This window comes from Scyliorhinus torazame, chromosome 1 (genome assembly GCF_047496885.1).
Source record: "Scyliorhinus torazame isolate Kashiwa2021f chromosome 1, sScyTor2.1, whole genome shotgun sequence".
Lineage (NCBI taxonomy): Eukaryota > Metazoa > Chordata > Chondrichthyes > Carcharhiniformes > Scyliorhinidae > Scyliorhinus > Scyliorhinus torazame.
The window spans coordinates 134,969,861-134,990,572 of record NC_092707.1 but is presented as its reverse complement, the minus strand read 5'-3'; the positions used below and the strand labels follow the sequence as shown (position 1 = coordinate 134,990,572).

General features: G+C 50.9%; 1 protein-coding gene across 1 annotated transcript in view; it reads right to left on the bottom strand.

Moving 5' to 3' along the window:
• The window catches only part of LOC140417302 (receptor-type tyrosine-protein phosphatase U-like), a 1,277,635-nt gene that overhangs the window by 149,331 nt on the left and 1,107,592 nt on the right, over nt 1–20,712 (bottom strand). The window lies entirely within an intron of this gene.

Here is a 20,712-nt window from a genome sequence, read left to right as displayed (position 1 = left end):
GGCACTGATTAGTTAACAATCTATAATACTGCCCATATGACGCATTGTAATGAATGTATCGCCATGCTACATCAAAAACACTGCATAAATTACATTTTAAATCTACCTAAAATAACTTAGAATGCAAGAAATTGTGGAGCAAATGTTTGTTAAAATGTTGAAAACTTACAGAAAACTTTCAGCATGATAATAATGTGTGCCAGTAACTGAATTATTCATTGCAAAATTAAAAGTGTGAAATATAAACAGATGATTAGCTTATTCATAAAGTGTCTGCCGTTAGACACTCGAGTTTTTGTTAAGTACATTTGCCTACTGTATTGTGGCGATGAACTTGCAATGTTGGATTAAAATGGATATTTGTGATTGTAGTGTACAAAATGTTGGTGAATGTTTTCTCTGATGCTGTTAGTTAGCTGCTTTAATAATGCTGCATTTATAGAACACAACTATCACAAGCAGTGATGATTCTGCAATCCTCCATTCAAAATCTACCAACTGATAAAAATATTGCCTGATGTGTGGCCAACAGAAAATCAACCCTGCTTAGGAAACAACAGGTCGTGTGCAAAATTGTTTGCTAAATTGGCTTTACAAATTGCGCAACAAACTGGCTCCTAAAGCACAAGTCTGGCGCAGCCAGTGGTAACACCTCAGAAAATCATCAGATTCATGAAGACCACCCAGAAAACATAGGCTGACCCAGCCACTGCATTTAGTGAATCTGGTAACTTTACACTGGGGCTGCATGAGGAAGTCAGTGGCACTGACATGAGACTACAATAGTGCAAAAGTCAGCTTTAGAAAGGGACCAGAGAACGTCAGTGTAGTTACTGTTTTTTAAAGATATATGGAAGCATGGATTAAAGGGAGAGGGATTAAAAGGAATACAAGGCCATATACCCATAATAGTAAACTATAAAACTCCAAAGATGTTTCTGATACGAGAAACCGGGTTTCCCAAACTTTTTCAGCCACGGAACCATTTTGACCACTCAAGAGTGTAATGATATGTATATATGTAGACAAGTAAAGGTTTAATTATTATATGATGTGGCGATGCGGGCGTTGGACTGGGGTGAGCACAGTACGAAGTCTTACAACACCAGGTTAAAGTCCAACAGGTTTGTTTCGATGTCACTAGCTTTCGGAGCGCTGCTTCTTCCTCAGGTGAATGAAGAGGTATGTTCCAGAAACATATATATAGACAAATTCAAAGATGCCAAACAATACCCTTCGTCGTCCAGTACTTCCCCGGAGCGGAGAAACTACGTCATCTTCTTCACAGCCTTCAACCCGTCATTGATGACGATGAACATCTTGCCATGGTCATCCCCACACCCCCACTACTTGCCTTCAAACAACCGCACAACCTCAAACAAACCATTGTTTGCAACAAACTACCCAGTCTTCAGAACAGTGACCACGACAGCACACAACCCTGCCATGGCAATTTCTGCAAGACGTGCCAGATCATCGACATGGATACCACTATTACACGTGAGAACACCACCCACCAGGTACGCGGTACATACTCGTGCGACTCGGCCAACGTTGTCTACCTCATACGCTGCAGGAAAGGATGTCCTGAAGCATGGTACATTGGCGAGACCATGCAGGCGCTGTGACAACGAATGAATGGACATCGCGCGACAATCACCAGGCAGGAATGTTCCCTTCCAGTCGGGGAACACTTCAGCAGTCAAGGGCATTCAGCCTCTGATCTCCGGGTAAGCGTTCTCCAAGGCGGTCTTCAGGACGTGCGACAACGCAGAATCGCCGAGCAGAAACTTATAGCCAAGTTCCACACACATGAGTGCGGCCTCAACCGGGACCTGTGATTCATGTTGCATTACATTCATCCCCCACCATCTGGCCTGCGAAATCCTACCAACTGTCCTGGCTTGACACAATTCACACCTCTTTAACCTGGGGTTACCCCAACTCTGGATCTGTAAAGATTTAATCACCTGCTAATGCTCGCATTCCAAGCATTGTTTGGCATCTTTGAATTTGTCTATATATACGTTTCTGGAACATACCTCTTCATTCACCTGAGGAAGGAGCAGCGCTCCGAAAGCTAGTGACATCGAAACAAACCTGTTGGACTTTAACCTGGTGTTGTAAGACTTTGTACTGTAATTATTACATCTCAGTGTCACACAACCTCTAGAGGGCACCACTAATTCCCACTATAAATATAAGAACTCAGGGGATCTTGGGTACTTCGAGCCAGTAGAGTGTAAGCAGAGCGAAATAGATCACAGCATAGTTAAGATTAGATAGAAGCAGCCAGAATAATTTAGTAAGATTAGAAAAATAAAAAACTTAAGAAGCTATTTGACTTGCGAAGCACCAACCTGAAACTGCAGAACTTCATCAAATTCAGGATCTATGGACAAAGCTCAAGCTCCTCGACATCTAAGGATCACCGGTAACTTAAATGTAAACTGATATTTGTTCAAACAGCAATTCCAAATTTATTTAGAGGCTTCCGATTTTAATCATGCTCGTAAAATTGCTTTCCTACTAACTATGGGTGGTCCACATGCCATTGAGATCTATAATTATTTCCAGTACACGGCGGATCAAGATAAAACAAAGTTTGATGTGATTCTTGCAAAATTTGATAACCATTATAAAATCCAAACTAATGAAACGTTTGAGCATTTTATTTTTAAGAAGAGATTGCAAAACAAAGGTGCATCGATGAACTGCTTTGTCACTGATCTGAGACTGCTCGCACAATCCTGTAACTTCTCTGCATTGAATGTTTCCATGTTAGAGACCAATTAGTCTTTGGCATAAATGATGAAAAGCTTCAAGAGAGATTACTTAGGCAAAAGGATCTAACTGTGGAAAATGCAATTGAAATGTGTCGTGTTCATCAGCATTCGGAAAAACAGAGCCAAGAATATTGGGAGGGATTCTCCGCAATCGGCGCCATGTCCGTCGACCGGTGCCAAAAACGGCGCAAATCAGTCCGGCATCGCGCCGCCCCAAAGTTGCGGAATTCTCCAGCATCTTGAGGGGCCGAGCCCTCACCTTGAGGGGCTAGGCCCGTGCCGGACTGATTTCCGCCCCGCCGGCTGGCGGGAAAGGCCTTTGGTGCCCCGCCAGCTGGAGCGGAAATGATTTTGCCGTGCGACGCATGTGCGGGAGCGTCAGCGGCCGCTCACGGCATCCCCGCGCATGCGCAGTGGAGGGGGTCTCTTCCGCCTACGCCATAGTGAAGACCATGGCGAAGGCAGAGGGAAAAGAGTGCCCCCACGGCACAGGCTTGCCCACGGATCGGTGGGCCCCGATCGCGGGCCAGGCCACCGTGGGGGCACCCCCCAGGGCCAGATCACCCCGTGCCGCCCCCCCCCAGGACCCCGGAGCCCTCCTGCGCCACCTTGTCCCTCCGTTCGAAAGGTGGTTCAATCCACGCCGGCTGGCGTGGGTTGACAGCGGCGGGACTTCGGCCCATCGCAGACCGGAGAATCGCCGGGGCTGGGCCCGCCAACCGTCGCGATTTCCGCCGACCGGGCGACGCGATTCCCGACCCCGCCGAATCACCGGTGGCAGAGAATTCGGGACACGGCGGGGGCGGGATTCACGCCGGCCCCCAGCGATTCTCCGACACAGTGGGGGGGGGGGTCGGAGAATCGTGCCTATTATCTCCGTGAAAAGGGAGTGAAAATTCACCACGAGGTAGAGTGTGTTAAGGCAGTGTCGCAGATGAAGAAGATGCACGTTTCAGATGGCAGCCAACTTGCGCGTGCGCATTCTAACCCTGCACGTGCGTACTTCGTCAAAAGGTGCGAGACAGACGAAAGCCGATCTGGGTATGTGCGAAGAAGTGTCATGCATGGCGACGTCAACATCATGACGTGTTCAAGGTGTGGAACCTCCCACTTTCAAAAATAATGCCCTGCCAGAGGAAAACAAGTTAAACCATTTTGCTGCTCAGTGCAGATCCACACTCGCATTTAAATCTGCTAAATCCAATTCAAGACAGATTAATGTACGAAGTGTTGAATATAAGGAAGAAGATTTTGAACAGAATTTTTCACAGGATACAGGGGCGTCATTCTCCGACCCCCCGCCGGGTCGGAGAATGGCCGTTGGCCGCCGTGAATCCCGCCCCCGCCCCCGCCGAAGTCTCCGGTACCGGAGATTGGGCGGGGGCGGGAATCGGGCCGCACCGGTTGGCGGGACCTCCCGCTCAATTCTCTGGCCCGGATGGGCCGAAGTCCCGCCCAGAAATTGCCTGTCCCGCCGGCGTAAATCAAAGCTGGTATTTACCGGCGGGACCAGGCGGCATGGGCGGGCTCCGGGGTTCTGGGGAGGGGGCGCAGGGCGATCTGACCCCAGGGGGTGCCCCCACGGTGGCCTGGCCCGCGATCAGGGCCCACCAATCCGCGGGTGGGCCTGTGCCGTGGGGGCACTCTTTCCCTTCCGCCTCCGCCACGGCCTCCGTCATGGCGGAGGCGGAAGAGACTCTCCCCACTGCGCATGCGCGGGAAACTGTCGGCAGCCACTGACGCTCCTGCACATGCGCCGCATTTCCGCGCCAGCTGGCGGGGCAACAAACGCCATTTCCGCCAGCTGGCGGGGCGGAAATCCCTCCGGCGCCGGCCTAGCCCCTCAATGTTGGGGCTCGGCCCCCAAAGATGCGGAGCATTCCGCACCTTTGGGCCGGCGCGATGCCCGTCTGATTGACGCCGTTTTTGGCGCCAGTCGGCGGACATCGCGCCGTTGGGGGAGAATTTCGCCCCAGATGTTTACTCTTTGGAAAATGCTTCCTTTGTAGGAATCAAAGAAAAGTTTGATAACACCACTGAAGTAACATCACCTCTTAAATTAATCAACTCCATTAATTTGGACACAGAATGGAACACAGTATTGAAAGTAAACGACTGTCCAATCAAATTCAAGTTGGATACATGCGCTTCTGCCAATTTGCTCACAAAGCTTGATCTCACAAAGCTTAAGCAAACCCCTAAAATACTTCCAGCAGCCTGTCGATTAAAAGACTACAGTGGCAATTTAATCTCATCAATTGGATCATGATATTTGATAGTTTCCAACAATGATATTATGACTTCACTAAGATTCGAGATTGACAAGTCAGATAAATCATCACTCTTAGGTGCACAAGCCTGCAAGGAGTTACACTTAATACAGTGTAATTTATACTGCAAATTCATCTCAACTCATACTACATGATGATAGCCAAGGTATACTAAACCAATATCCAGTTGTCTTTGAAGGTATGGGTACTCTACCATTCAAGTACAAAATCTTGTTAAGGACGGATGCCAAACCTGTGGTACATCCTCCAAGAAGAATTCCTGCTCCACTCAGAGAAAGATTAAAACTTGAATTAGAAAGGCTACAACAACAAAGAATAATTTCAAGAGTCACTAAACCGACTGACTGGGTCAGTTCGGTGGTTTGCGTGAAGAAACCTTCTGGTGATCAGAGGGTATGTATAGACCCCAAGGATCTCAACAATAACATCATGAGGGAACACTATCCCATTCAAAAAAGAGAGGAGATCACAAGCGAGATGGCCAATGCACGCATCTTTACCAAATTAGATGCATCATACGTTTTCTGGCAAATGCAATCGGATGAATCAAGTAGAAAGGCATGTATCTTCAACACAGCTTTTGGCAGATTTTGCATTGACAGAATGCCTTTCAGAATAATCTCTGCGTCTGAAATCTTCCACCGCATTATGGAACAGATGACTGTGGGCATTGAAGGTGTTTGTGTCTTCGTCGACAGCATTATTATATGGTCATCAACAAATGAAGAACATATCTCAAGACGGAAAAAGGTTTTTCAACACATACACAAATATGGTCGAAAGCTGAATCAATGCAAGTGTAGTTTTGGCCACTTTCACGCTCCTTGGAGACCAGGGCTGGGATTCTCCTCTACCCAGCGGGGTGGGGGAATCCGGCGTAATGGAATGGCATGAACCACACCGGCGTCGGGCCGCCCCAAAGGTGCTGAATTCTCCGCACCTTTAGGGGCCAAGTCCTCACCTTGAGGGGCTAGGCCCGCGCCGGAGTGATTTACGCCCCGCTGGCTGGCGGGAAAGTTCTTTGGCGCCACGCCAGCCGGCACCGAAAGGACTCCGCTGGGCGACGCATGCGCGGGAGCCTCAGCGGCCGCTCACGGCATCCCCGCGCATGTGCAGTGGAGGGGGTCTCTTCCGCCTCCGCCATCGTGAAGACCATGGTGAAGGCGGAAGAAAAAGAGTGCCCCCACGGCACAGGCCCGCCCGCCGATTGGTGGGCCCCGATCGCGGGCCAGGCCACCATGGGGGCACCCCCCGGGGCTAGATTGCCCCGCGCCCCCCCCCCAGGACCGCTGTCTGCTCCCACCGGTAAGGTAGGTGGTTCAATCCATGCCGGCTGGCGAGGGTTGACAGTGGCGGGACTTCGGCCCATCGCGGGCCGGAGAATCGCCGGGGGAGCCCGCCGACCGACGCAGCGTGATTCCCGCCCCCGCCGAATCTCTGGTGGCAGAGAATTCGGGACAAGGCGGGGGTGGGATTCACGGCAGCTCCCGGCGATTCTCCGACCCGGTGGGGGGTCGGAGAATCGCGCCCCAGATTTCTGAACATGGGGCGTCATTCTCCGACCCCCCGCCGGGTCGGAGAATCGCCTGGGCTGCCGTGAATCCCGCCCCCGCCGGTTGCCGAAGTCTCCGGCACCGGAGATTCGGCGGGGGCGGGAATTGCGCCGCGCCATTTGGCGGGCCCCCCCGCTCGATTCTCAGGCCCGTATGGGCCGAAGTCCCGCCGATAAATTGCCTGTCCCGCCGGCGTAAATTAAAGCACCTATTTACCGGCGGGACAAGGCGGCGTGGGCGGGCTCCGGGGTCCTGGGGGAGGTGGAAGAGACTCCCTCCACTGGGCATGCGCGGGAAACTTCCAGCGGCCGCTGACGCTCCCGCGCATGCGCCGCCCCGACATGTCATTTCCGCGCCAGCTGGCGGGGCAACAAAGGCCGTTTCCGCCAGCTGGCGGGGCGGAAATTCCTCCGGCGTCGGCCTAGCCCCTCAATGTTGGGGCTCGGCTCCCAAAGATGCGGAGCATTCCTCACCTTTGGGGCGGCGCGACGCCTGTCTGATTGGCGCCGTTTTGGGCGCCAGTCGGCGGACATCGGGCCGTTTTGGGAGAATTTCACCCATGGTGTGCGACCTGACACTGACAAGATTGCAGCCATTCAGGGAATGAAAGTTTCAGAGGACAAACAGGCAGTGGTACGTTTTCAAGGTGTTGTAAATTTTTTAGGCAAATTTATACCTAATCTATCAACCAGAACAACAGCTCTTAGAAATTTGATCAAAAAGTCAACTACGTTCGAATGGACAACTGACCATCAAAAGGAATGGCTTGATTTAAAAGCACAATTAACAACTGCACCTCTTCTCGCATTTTTTGATCCAAACAGAGAGACAAAAATTTTGACTGATGCGAGTCAGAACGGAATAGGAGCAGTACTGTTACAAAAAGACGACAGATCGTCTTGGGTTCCTGTTGCATATGCATCCAGAGCGATGACACCAACAGACGTCGATATGCTCAGATTGAAAAAGAGCGTCTTGGACTACCAACCGGCATTTTAAAGTTCCAGGATTATGTCTAAGGACTCTCCACTTTCACTATAGAAACGGATCACAGACTGCTGGTGCATATAATACAGAAGGATCTCAACGACATGACTCTGCGACGCCAGAGAATTTAATGAAGCTCAGAAGATACGACTTCAACCTCATCTATACACCTGGAAGACTATATAATAGCAGATGCATTATCACGCTCAATCACTTCAGAAAGTAAACCTTTTGTGTTCATATAGCATGTTGAATCTCAAGTACAGCTGTGTGCAGAAAATCTTCCTGCCTCGGATGAAAAGATCATCCGAGAAGAGACAAAGAAGGATGCAATGCTTCAATGTGTCACATACCATATCAACAATGAGTGGCCGAAAGGGCACTGTTCTAAATTTAGAAATGTTCAAGAATATTTGATAATCGTGGATGGATTGTTGCTTTGCCTTGACCAGATAGTCATACCACTGTTTCTCAACCAAATTCATGAAGGTCACCTCGGCATTGAAAAGCGCAGGAGAAGGGCGAGACAAGCAGTATACTGGCCAGGTATTAATCGGGACATCACTGACATGGTAATTGGATGTGAAACGTGTCAGAAGTTTCAACCTGCGCAATGCAAGGAGAAACTACAGCAACATGCGTTGGAGACACCTCCATGGGCCAAAGTTGGTATTGATCTATTTCACTGCAATGGTCATGATTATGTTCTGATAATCGACTATTACTCGAATTATCCGGAGGTCATGAAGTTACATCCAGATCTGTCATCAAAGCAAGTAAGGAAACCTTCGCAAGACATGGAATACCTACCACTGTCATGTCAGACAATGGACCATGTTTTGACAGCGATGACTGGGCCGGGTTTTCACGACTTTACAACTTTGCTCATATCATGTCGAGTCCATGTTATCCACAGCCGAATGGGAAAGTAGAAAAAGGAGCACATATAATCAAGCAACTTATAAACAAAGTTTTAGATTCTTTGTCAGACATCAATCTTGCGCTACTATCATACAGAGTGACTCCTATTTCAACTGGACTGTCACCGGCACAGATGTTAATGAACAGAGATTTGAGAACAACACTATTTTCACTACCTCTTCCAAATCCAGATTATCTGCCAGTGATACAGAAAATGAAACAGCAGCGTGAACGACAAAGAATGTATTATAATCAGCATACAACCACTCTGCACTCATTGCTTCCAGATGATACCGTCAGGATCAAGATACCTGATGGAGGTTGGTCTGCTCCTGCCAGAGTCATCAGACAAGCAGCACCACGTTCTTACATAGTTCAGACAGCTGAAGGAAACATACTTCGAAGAAATCGTCGAGCACTTCAAAAAATTAAGCTACACACCAAAACCTTTCCAGACTTACAACTTCATGAGAATATTTTTCATGATACTTTAACCAACACTCAAGTTTGTGATGACACACAAAGAACTGTAAAAACTTCTACGCCACCTCCACGTGTATGAAGAAGGTCTACGAGAAGAAGAATAAAACCTAATAGACTGAATTTGTAAATAATTTACAGTGAACTTTGTGATCGTTACTCATTTTGCTATGTACAAAGATATACATATCATGTGTGGTTATATTATTCTACATTTTTCCCTTATTACACATAAGAAAGAAATGTTTAAAAAAGGGAGATGTAATGATATGTATATATGTAGACAAGTAAAGGTTTAATTATTACATCTCAGTGTAACACAACCGCTAGAGGGCACCACTAGTTCCCACTACAAATATAAGAACTCAGGGGATCTTGGGTACTTTAAGCCAGTAGAGTGTAAGCAGAGAGAGAGAGATCACAGCATAATTAGGATTAGATAGAAGCAGCACATGTAGTTTAAATTCGTTATTACTTAGATATAGATTACTTGATTACTAGTTATAGTCCTGTGGAGTGTGTGAACTCAATACTAATCAATCATTATTCAATAAATCAGTTTTGCTTTAAGTTAGAGATTGGTAGTTTCTTTATAATCACACCATCGGACCATTCTGGATTACGAAGCAAAGAGTAACAATATATTACCAAAGAGTAATATAACAAAGAGTACTGATTGAACTCTTAAGGAACATTGGCCCGTAACTTACTGCTTGCAACGGGAAGTCATGGGCCAGCGATTTTGAAATAGAAATGTGCGCACTTACCTGCGCTCCAATGTTACAAGGAACCTTCCTTTCTCTTCGGCCACCTGGGGTTTTCAGCGCCTGGTCTGCATTGTACAGAAGGAGTACAGCCCCGCTCCCTTATGATGCAAACATCTTGGGAATGCCCATTGAGGACAGGCATTTAAACAGTAGATTGAGACAGAAAACAATAGGCAACTATTTTAACTATTTAAAAAATGAATTTAGAGTACCCAACTATTTTTTTCCAATTAAGGGCAATTTAGTGTGACCAATTCACCTAATCTGCACATCTTTGGGTTGTGGGGTGAAACGCACGCAGACATGGGAAGAATGTGCAAACTCCACACAGACAGTGACCCGGGGCCAGGATCGAACCTGGGTCATCAGCGCCGTAGGAACATTGCTAACTGTATTATTATGTGATTGTAATAAGTGGTTACTCTTTGCTTACTCCCAGAATGGTCTGTTGGTTGTAGTTCAATGAAACTATCAGTCTTCAATTTAAAGCAAATAACATTTAATGAATAACGAATATAAATACTAATGAGTTTGTTCACTCTTCACAACTATAATTTGAAGTGTTGGGTGCTCTGAGGTACAGACGAACCAACACCGTTGCGATTGGTACAACGCAGTTTTATTCCATGAAACTATTTGTACATCAGACTTGGTACTCAGCACGTTGTGACAGTGTGAGTGTCTTGCTTTGAGGTCCTGGCCCTGTGCCGTCTCCAGATGGACTGACTAGGAAGTGTCGTGTTTCTTGTTTTATACTGTGTCTGCTCTTGTCTGTGATTGGCTGTCGTGTTATGTGTGCTAATTGGTCCGTTGCTCTGTCTATCATTATGTATGTGTTATGATGTATGTTTGAATATCTTGACATCCCCCCTTTTTTTGCAAGATTATGTGCCTAAGTGGTTATAAATATAAATGTGTCCTGAGTGCAGCTAAATGTGTGTGTGTGCGTAATATTTACATCATGTACATGGGGCTTAACTATATACAAGGGGCGATGTCAGGTGTAACATGCTAACGAGGTTGTACCATAACAAAAAGAAAAACAACGTGGAAATTTGGAACGATCAAACGAATGCCTGTAACGAGAAAACAGAGACATGGGGCGAAATTCTCCTACCCGCCCCGCCACATTTCTGCGCCGACCGGCCGGCGGGAGTCTCCGTAACACCGGCCGGTCAATGGGGTTTCCCATTGTGGGGCAGCCCCACGCCGTCGGGAAACCCCTGGGCGCCGGCAGAACGGAGACTCCCGCCGGTGGAGAATGACGCCCCTGTTATAAAACAGTGGTTGCAAAAGTTCAACGTGTGAACAGTCTCATAAGTCCAGTCTAGTAGGTGGGCGACGAATTCGGGTTGACCGCCTCAAGGGTGGGTCGAGAACCAGCGGCTAAGGTGCGGGCCTGGCCACGGGCGGCGACAGAAGGGGCATGGTAAACGGCAGCTCCACGAAGTCGCTATCAGGAACCAGTAGAGGACACGGAGTCTGTGTAAGGTCCCGTTGCGAGCGTGGAAGTAAGCAAAGAGATCGTCGATTGCGCCTACGCACGGATCCATCAGGCATGCGTACCAGGAACGAGCGGGGAGCCACGCGTCGGAGAACTTCGGCAGGTGCTGACCAGCCACCGTCTGGTAGGTGGATGTGGACGTTGTCTCCAGGGGCCAGGGAGGGGAGATCAGTTGCCCGTGTGTCATACGATCTCTTCTGGCGACCGCGCTGCAGTTGCATCCTATGCAGTACCAGAGCATGGCCTATTGTTGGTGCCAGGATGGAAGGCACGGTGGTTCTGAGGGCGCGACCCATCAGCAGCTGTGCTGGTGAGAGACCAGTGGCGAGTGGGGCCGAGCGATAGGCCAGCAGGGCGAGGCAGAAGTCCGACCCGGCAGCAGCAGCCTTGCAGAGGAGCCGCTTGGCAATCTGAACGCCCTTCTCCGCCTTTCCATTTGACTGGGGGTGCAGAGGGCTGGACGTCACGTGTGTGAAGCCAAACGAAGCAGCAAAGGACGACCATTCCTGGCTGGCAAAACAGAGCCCATTGTCCGACATGACAGTCATCGGAATGCCGTGGCGAGCAAAGGTGTCTTTGCAGGCCCTGATGACAGCAGACGACGTTAAATCGTGCAGGCGTATGACTTCAGGGTAGTTTGAGAAGTAGTCAACGATGATGACATAGTCCATGCCGAGCGCGTGAAACAGGTCGACACCCACTTTTGCCCAGGGGGACGTCACCAGCTCATGGGGCAGGAGCGTCTCAGGAGGTTGCGCCGGCTGAAACCTTTGGCATGTTGTACAGTTGAGCACCATGTTATCAATATCGTCACTGATGCCCGGTCAGTATACCACCCCTCGGGCTCTTCGTCTGCACTTCTCGACCCCCAAGTGGCCTTCGTGTAGTTGGTCGAGAACCAGCTGGCGCATGCTGTGCGGAATCACAATCCGGTCCAGCATCAGAAGGACACCATCAATGATGGCTAGGTCGTCTCGTACATTATAGAACTGCGGGCATTGCCCTTTGAGCCATCCTCCCATCATGTGGCGCATCACTCGCTGGGTCGAGAAGGGGGTCGGACGCAGTCTCTCGGCGGATACGGGCCAGACTGGAGTCGTCAGCCGGCAGATTTGCCGATGTGAAAGCCACCTGTGCCTCGACCTGACATACGAACCCCTCCGCATCTGGCGGCGTGCTCACTGCTCTGGATAGGGCATCCGCCACGATGAGGTCCTCCCCTGGAGTGTAGACCAGTTGGAAGTCGTACCTCCTGAGTTTAAGTAGGATGCGCTGGAGGCAAGGGGTCATCTCGTTCAGGTCCTTGTTTATTATGCTGACCAGGGGGCGGTGGTCAGTTTCGACAGTGAACCGGGGAAGACCATATACGTAATCATGGAACTTGTCTAAACCGGTTAGCAAGCCCAGGCACTCTTTTTCGATCTGCGCGTAGCGCTGCTCTGTGGGGGTCATGGCCCGCAATGCATAGGCCACTGGGGCCCATGATGCCGTGTCATCCCGCTGCAGGAGCACTGCTCCAATGCCGGATTGGCTGGCATCAGTTGAGATTTTGGTGGCACGAGACGTGTTAAAAAATGCCAACACTGGTGCAGTGGTGAGTTTGCGTTTGAGTTCCTCCCATTCCAGCTGGTGTGTGTGTTGCCACTGGAACTCTGTGGATTTTCTGACGAGGTGGCGCAGAGTCGTCGTGTGGGAGGCAAGGTTGGGAATGAACTTCCCCAGCGTAGGACAGCTTTCTTGTTGGCTGGCTGCGGCATGGCTGTGATGGCGCTCACCTTGTCTGCATCCGGATGGACCCCTGACCAGGAGATATGGTCCCCCAGGAACTTCAACTCGGTCTGGCCAAAGGAGCACTTGGCTCGGTTGAGGCGCAGGCCGTTTTCTCGTATGCGGGCAAAAACGCGTTGGAGACGATGGATGTGCTCCTGCGGTGTGGTGGACCAGATGATGACATCGTCCACATATACGCACACCCCTTCGATGCCTTCCATCATCTGCTCCATGATTCTATGGAAGACCTCGGATGCCGAGATGATGCCAAATGGCATCCGGTTGTAGCAGAACCTGCCGAAAGGGGTGTTGAAGGTGCATAGCTTTCGGCTGGACGGGTCCAGTTGCATCTGCGAAAACCCGTGAGAAGCATCCGGTTTCGTGAATATCTTCGCCTGGGCCATTTCACTGGTGATCTCCTCCCGTTTGGGTATGGGATAATGTTCCCTCATAATAATATTATTGAGGTCTTTGGGGTCAATACAGATACGGAGCTCGCCGGAGTGCTTCTTGACACACACCATGGAGCTGACCCATGGCGTGGGCTCCGTGACCCTGGATAGGACCCCTTGGTCCTGGAGATCCTGCAGCTGCTGCTTGAGGCGTTCTTCAAGTGGCGCAGGAACCCTGCGAGGTGTGTGAACGACCGGGATGGCGTCCGGTTTGAGGCGAATTCGGTAGGTGTATGGCAGTGTTCCCATGCCTTCGAATGCTTCCTGGTTGTGGGCGAGGAGCGATTGGAGCTGTGCGTTGAACTCTGCATCCGGGAAGTCAGACGTGCTGTCTGGAGAGAGAGAGTGGACTCGTTGCACAAGGTGGAGAGCCTTGCATGCCTGTGCACCCAGCAGGGAGTCCTTCGATGAGCCGACTATCTCGAACGAGAATGTGGCCGTGTGTATGTTGTGTGTCACCTGGAGCTGGCAGGATCCCATGGCCGGGATAACGTTCCCGTTGTAGTCGACCATCTTGCACCGGGATGGCCGGATTGGTGGTCTGACCTTCATAGCGCAGAAGGCTGACCATGCTATGAGGTTGGCGGAGGTGCCAGTGTCCAGCCGGAACGTGATCAGCGATCGGTTGACCGTCAGGGTGGCACACCATTCATCGCCCGGATTGATGGTGTTGACCCGGTTCCCATCAATGACCGCAACCCGGAAGGCGCCTTGGTCATCTGTGTCATCGGTTTGGATGTCGTGATGTGGAGGCTGAATGGTCCGCACGTTCCTGCGAAGTTGTCGGAGATGTGGAAGATCAACAGGTTGAGCCGCTCGACAGTAGGCAGCGTAGTGGTCCATCTTGCCACAGCGTAGGCATTGTCGGGTTTTTGCAGGACATTATCCTTTTAAATGTACAGCTCCACAGTTGCCACACGTCATGATGTCATGGCGTTCGTTACGCCACTGTGCATGCGCAGTTCTGTCTTGCGTCGGGCGCGCCTGCGCAGCACGGCCCTCAGTGTTGCCGTAGGTTTTGGCGCGCACAAACGCGGGGGGCCTTGAAAAGCGCGCGAAACAGCCGCGCCCGTCCGGGCCGCAGGCCGGGAGAAACTCGATTGCCTGGACGCGTTCGGCCTCGTGGGTGGCCTGGCTTGCCAATTCGGTCGCGTGGGATCCCCTCCGTGCCGATTCGGTCGCCTGAAATTGGGCAGAGTGGCTAGTCGCATTCTCATGCAGGACACAGGCTTCAACTAAGGTCAGGCCTTTTATTTTTAGAAGCTGCTGGCGTAGGCCGCACGAGGCAACCCCAAAAACGATCTCGTCCTGGATCATGGACTCTGAGGTGGTGTCGTAACCGCAGGACTGCGCGAGTATGCGGAGGTGCGTCAGGAAAGACTGAAAGAGTTCATCCTTCCCTTGCAGGCGCTGCTGAAAGACATACCTCTCAAAGCTTTCGTTGACCTCAACGTTGAAGTGCTTGTCGAGCTTGAGGAGGACCATGTCATACTTAGCTTTGTTCTCGCCTTCCGCGAACACCAAGGAGTTGGAGACAGGGATGGCGTGCTGACCTGCGTTAGTGAGGAGCATGGCAATCTTTGTTTCGTCCGAGGCGCCCTGTTTTTCATTGGCTTGCATGAAGAGTTCGAAGCGCTGCTTGAAGAGCGTCCAATTTGTGCCCAGGTTCCCAACGACTTGCAATGGCTGCGGTTTGTTGAGGGTGTCCATGGCTCAGGATGGCAGATTTGCTGGTAGGTATCGATTCACTCCTGGTATCATGAAGTGTTGGGTGCTCTGAGGTACAGACGAACCAACACGGTTGCGATTTGTACAACGCAATTTTATTCCATTAAACTATTTTTACATCAGACTTGGTACGCAGCACGTTGTGACTGTGTGAGTGTCTTGCTTTGAGGTCCTGGCCCTGTGCCACCTCCAGATGGACTGACTAGGACGTGTCGTGTTTCTTGTTTTATACTGTGTCTGCTCTTGTCTGTGATTGGCTGTCGTGTTATATGTGCTAATTGGTCCGTTGCTCTGTCTATCATTATGTATGTGTTATGATGTATGTTTGAATATCATGACATAACTGATGATAAAGTAAATCAGGTTTCGGTTGCGGCTATGCCTGGGTAGGTGCACGGTCGGCAGCTCCCGCCAAGAACGGATTTTTGGGCCCTTTTAAGGAGCTCCAGCGGCACTTGGACGGCGATTCCCGGTGTGGGAAGGAAGCACTGTATGGAGTGCACCAGGAGTGGAGCGGTCAGAAACGTGGCACTGGAGAAGAGAGGAGAACGGGCGCGAAAAAGCAAGATGGCGGCGGGCGGGGACCAGGCAGCGTGAGCTCAGTGGTCTCGGGAGTAGCAGGAGTTTTTGAGAAACTGCGTTGCGGAATTGAAGGCAGAGATGTTGGCCCCTATGAAGGCGTCGATTGAAAGGCTGGTGGAGACCCAGAGGATGCAGGGGACAGTGATAAAGGAGGTGCAGCAGAAGGCCGCTGATAATGAGGATGAGATCCTGGGCCAGGCTGTCAAAGTAGAAGCGCACGAGGCGCTGCATAAAAAATGGCAGGAGCGGTTTGAGGAGAATAGGTCGAGGAGGAAGAACCTGCGGATTCTGGGTCTCCCTGAGGGCGTGGAGGGGTCGGATGCTGGGGCGTATGTGGCTACGATGCTGAGTACGCTGATGGGCGCGGGAGCCTTCCCGAGGCCCCTGGAGCTGGATGAGGCGCACAGGGTCCTGGCGAGGAGACCGAGGGCGAATGAGCCGCCGAAGGCCGTGGTGGTGAGGTTCCACCGCTTCACCAGCAGGGAGTGTGTCCTGCGATGGGCGAAGAAGGAGCGGAGCAATAGTGGGAGAATGCCGAAATCCGCATCTATCAGGACTGAAGTGCAGAGCTGGCCAAGAAGCGATCAGGGTTCAACCAGGCCAAGGCGGTTCTCCACGGAAAGGGGGTGAAGTTCGGGCTGTTACAGCCGGAACAGCTGTGGGTCACGTATCAGCACCGTCACCACTATTTTGATGCGCCGGATGAGGCGTGGAACTTTATCAAAAATGAGAAGTTGGACTCAAATTAATGGTTTGTAGCATGTTATGGGGGATGCTGGGGAGTGGGAGGGGGTGATGTTTTTTCTTTATGTGGGCTTGTTTGGGGGGGGGGGGGTAGTCCTCCGCGTTTTCTTGGGGTTGTGTGGGCCTGTGGCACTGGGCCTTCAGGGATTGGGGTGAGGTTGCAGGTGGAAGGAGCTGCGCCACAGGGTGCGGGATCGGACAAGGAAGGAAGCGCTGGCTTTTTCCTGCGAAAAGGGGGGGGGGACCGAGGCGGCGGGCAGTACTGGCTTGGTGTCCACATTGGTGTATAGGGGGGTAGAGGGGGGGGACTTTGGCCACCCCACTTTAGTGGGGGAGGGCTGGAGACTTCGAGAGGGAATCCAATAGGGGGATCGGAGACAGAGGCGGGAGCGGCTGGGGTCAGCAGGAGTCAGATGACTTACGGGAGTGCAATGGGGGGAGCAGGGGAGTTAAGCAGTTGCTTGGCCGGGGGAGGAAGGTGGTCGGGGCGGGAGGGGGGGGGGTAACTGGGTCGCTGCTGTGCTGACTGATGGGGAGTTGAAGGTAAGAGGGAGAGTCGTGGCGGGGAGCCTCCGTCTGGGGGGCTGGAGAGTGCGGGAGGTGCGGGCACGTCGCTGGCCTAAAAAAGGAGGTGGCTAGTTGGCGGGGGGGGGGGGGCAGGTAGTCCCCCGATCCGGCTGGAACGTGAGAGGCTTGAATGGGCCGGTCAAGAGGGCCCGGGTGTTTGCGCACTTAAAGGGGCTAAAGGCAGACGTAGCCATGTTACAGGAGACACACCTGAAGATCGCGGATCAGACCAGGCTGAGGAAGGGATGGGTGGGGCAGGTTTTTCACTCTGGGCTGAACGCAAACCGGCAACTATTTTAACAAATGTTTTAAAGGTATGTAGACTGTGGTAGTATGTATTGGGGGTCATGTGGGTCTGGAAGCCCTAATGTCATTGGCTGACAGATCCCGGGTCCTGGTTGGCCGTTGACCTCAAGCTCCGCCCTGAAGGCGAAGTATAAGAAGCCGGTGTGTTCCCCCGCAGACCAGTTTACTATCGGGCTGCTGGGGAACAGACACGCTTAATAAAGCCTCATCGACTTCACTCTATTCGTCTCACGGAGTCTTTGTGCGCTACAATTTATTAAGCGTGTCTGTTCCCCAGCGGCCCCTCTCCTCACTGACCAACGGTCGGTAGCCTTCATGTTCGATAATGCACAGCAGGGCAAAATTAAAAATGACAAGATCTTAAGGTGGAGGATCGAGCTCTCCACCTTCAACTATGAGATCTTGTACCGGCCCGGAAAGCTGAACGAGCCGTCCGATGCCCTATCCCGCGGCACATGTGCCAACGCACAAATTGACCGCCTCCAAACCCTCCACGAGGACCTCTGCCACCCGGGGGTCACTCGGTTTTACCACTTCATCAAGTCCCGCAATCTCCCATACTCTTTAGAAGAGGTCCGTACAGTCACAAGGGACTGCCACATCTGCGCGGAATGCAAGCCGCATTTTTTCAGGCCAGATGGAGCGCACCTGATTAAGGTTTCCCGCCCCTTTGAACGCCTCAGTCTCGATTTCAAAGGGCCCCTCCCCTCCACCGACCGCAACGCATATTTTCTTAATGTAGTGGACGAATACTCCCGCTTCCCTTTTGCCATTCCCTGCTCCGACATGACCGCGGCCACAGTCATTAAAGCCCTGAACAGCATCTTCACACTGTTCGGTTACCCCGCATACGTCCACAGCGACAGGGGGTCCTCTTTCATGAGTGACGAGCTGCGCCAGTTCCTGCTCAGCAAGGGCATAGCCTCAAGTAGGACGACCAGCTACAACCCCCGGGGGAACGGGCAAGTAGAAAGGGAGAACGGCACGGTGTGTAAGGCCGTCCTACTGGCCCTACGGTCCAGGGATCTCCCAGTTTCACGGTGGCAGGAGGTCCTCCCGGACGCTCTCCATTCCATCCGGTCGTTATTATGTACAAGCACTAATCAAACGCCTCACGAGCGTCTCCTTGTCTTCCCTAGGAGGTCCTCCTCTGGAACGTCGCTGCCGACCTGGCTGGCGACCCCAGGACCCATCCTGCTCCGAAAGCACGTGCGGGCACATAAGGCGGACCCGTTGGTCGAAAGGGTTCACCTCCTCCACGCAAACCCCCAGTATGCCTACGTGGAGTACCCCGACGGCCGACAGGACACGGTCGCCCTGCGGGATCTGGTGCCCGCCGGCACCACGCACACACCCCCGACACCATCAACCCAACCGCCCCCCTTCCTGCCACCGCCGCACCCCGCGACTGCCCCCTTCCAAGGAGGATCAGTCCCCCTCCCCTTTGCACCGACAGCTGAAACCGTACGGCTCCTGGAGGCGACAACACTGGTACAAGCACCACCACCACCGCCGGGGCCGAGGCGATCGACACGGACGACCAGACCGCCCGACCGACTCGTGGCGTCGATGTAAAACAAAGATGGACTGTTCAAAGAACATTTTGATTTTTCCTATACCCTCTGTAAATAGTTGTAACAGGGCGAAACTGTCCAATACTGTACTACCATGTAAATGTTCTATCCTCCCAGGACCAGCCCTGTAAACCCTTACCACCATACGAAGCATCACCCCGCCGGGTTCATTTTTGACAAGGGGTGAATGTGGTAGTATGTATTGGGGGTCATGTGGGACTGGAAGCCCTAATGTCATTGGCTGACAGATCCCGGGTCCTGGTTGGCCGTTGACCTCAAGCTCCGCCCTGAAGGCGAAGTATAAGAAGCCGGTGTCTTTCCCCGCAGACCAGTTTACTATCGGGCTGCTGGGGAACAGACACGCTTAATAAAGCCTCATCGACTTCACTCTATTCGTCTCACGGAGTCTTTGTGCGCTACATAGACGTTTTTATAAACAGTTTTTTTTGCTCTTTCTTTTTAACAGGCATTACTATTATTGTTGCTTATTTTAAAGTAATTTTTATTTGTTTTGATTAAAAGTGATTATTTATAAGTGAACATAGATTGGTTATTTGTTTCAAATCTATCAAACCAATTAAATCTACACACATGTGTCATGCTTAGAAATGTTGCATGTTTTAATTTAGATTATGGCCATCAGATTTTAAACGCACCCAGGGCTGTTTGCCTTTGTCTCCTTTTAACATCTGATTTTTAAAAAATTAGTGTTTGTAGAACACTGCAGTGCAGAAGAAAGCAATTCAGCCCATAAAATCTGCACTGACACTCCGAAAGAGCACCCTATCCAAGCCCACGTATCTGTCCTATCCCCACCTAACCTTTAGACACTAAGGGGCAATTTAGCAAGGCTAATCCACCTAATCTGCACATTTTTGGACTGGGGAGGAAACCAAAGCACCCGGAGGAAATGGCGGTGGTATGATAGCACAGTGGTTAGCACTGCTGCCTCACAGCGCCAGGGACTCGGGTTCAATTCCGGTCTTGGGAAACAGTATGTGTGGACTTTGTACGTTCTCCCCATGTCTGTGTGGGTTTCCTCTGGGTACTCTGGTTTCCTCCCACAGTCCAAAGATGTGCAGGTTAGCTGGATTAGCCATGCTAAATTGCCACTTAGTGTCCAGGATGTACAGGTTAGGTTTCGGGGATGGGGTGGGGGAGTGTGTTCAGGTAGGGTACTCTTTCAGAGGGTCGGTGCAGACCTGATGGGCTGAATGGCACTCTTCTGCACTGTAGGAATTCTATGGTCCTATTCCATGGTTCTAGGAAATCAATGCAGACAGGGGGAGAATTTACAAACACTACGCAGTCACCCAAGGTCCAAATTGAACACAGATCCCTGGTGCTGTGAGGCAGCAATGCTAACTAGTGTGCCACCGTGATAAATATGATTCTACCTTGTTTACTTCAATTATCTTATTTATTTATAATTATCTCAATTAAATGTTGTTTTCTTATGTTTCAGTAAGACATTTGTAGAAGTTGTAAAGCTTAATGTAAAACATTTATAAACAAAAATGATTTGAGAATACAAAACTTTGAAACCAGTTAACATTTAACTTAATGTTTAACTTTATCAGCTCAACAATGACATAAAACTCCCTCAACTTTTACAAATGTATTGAATAAAATATATTTCCTCACTTAAACACAACGGTCCCAAACACAAAGGACCTGGGCGGGATTCTCCATATCTGAGA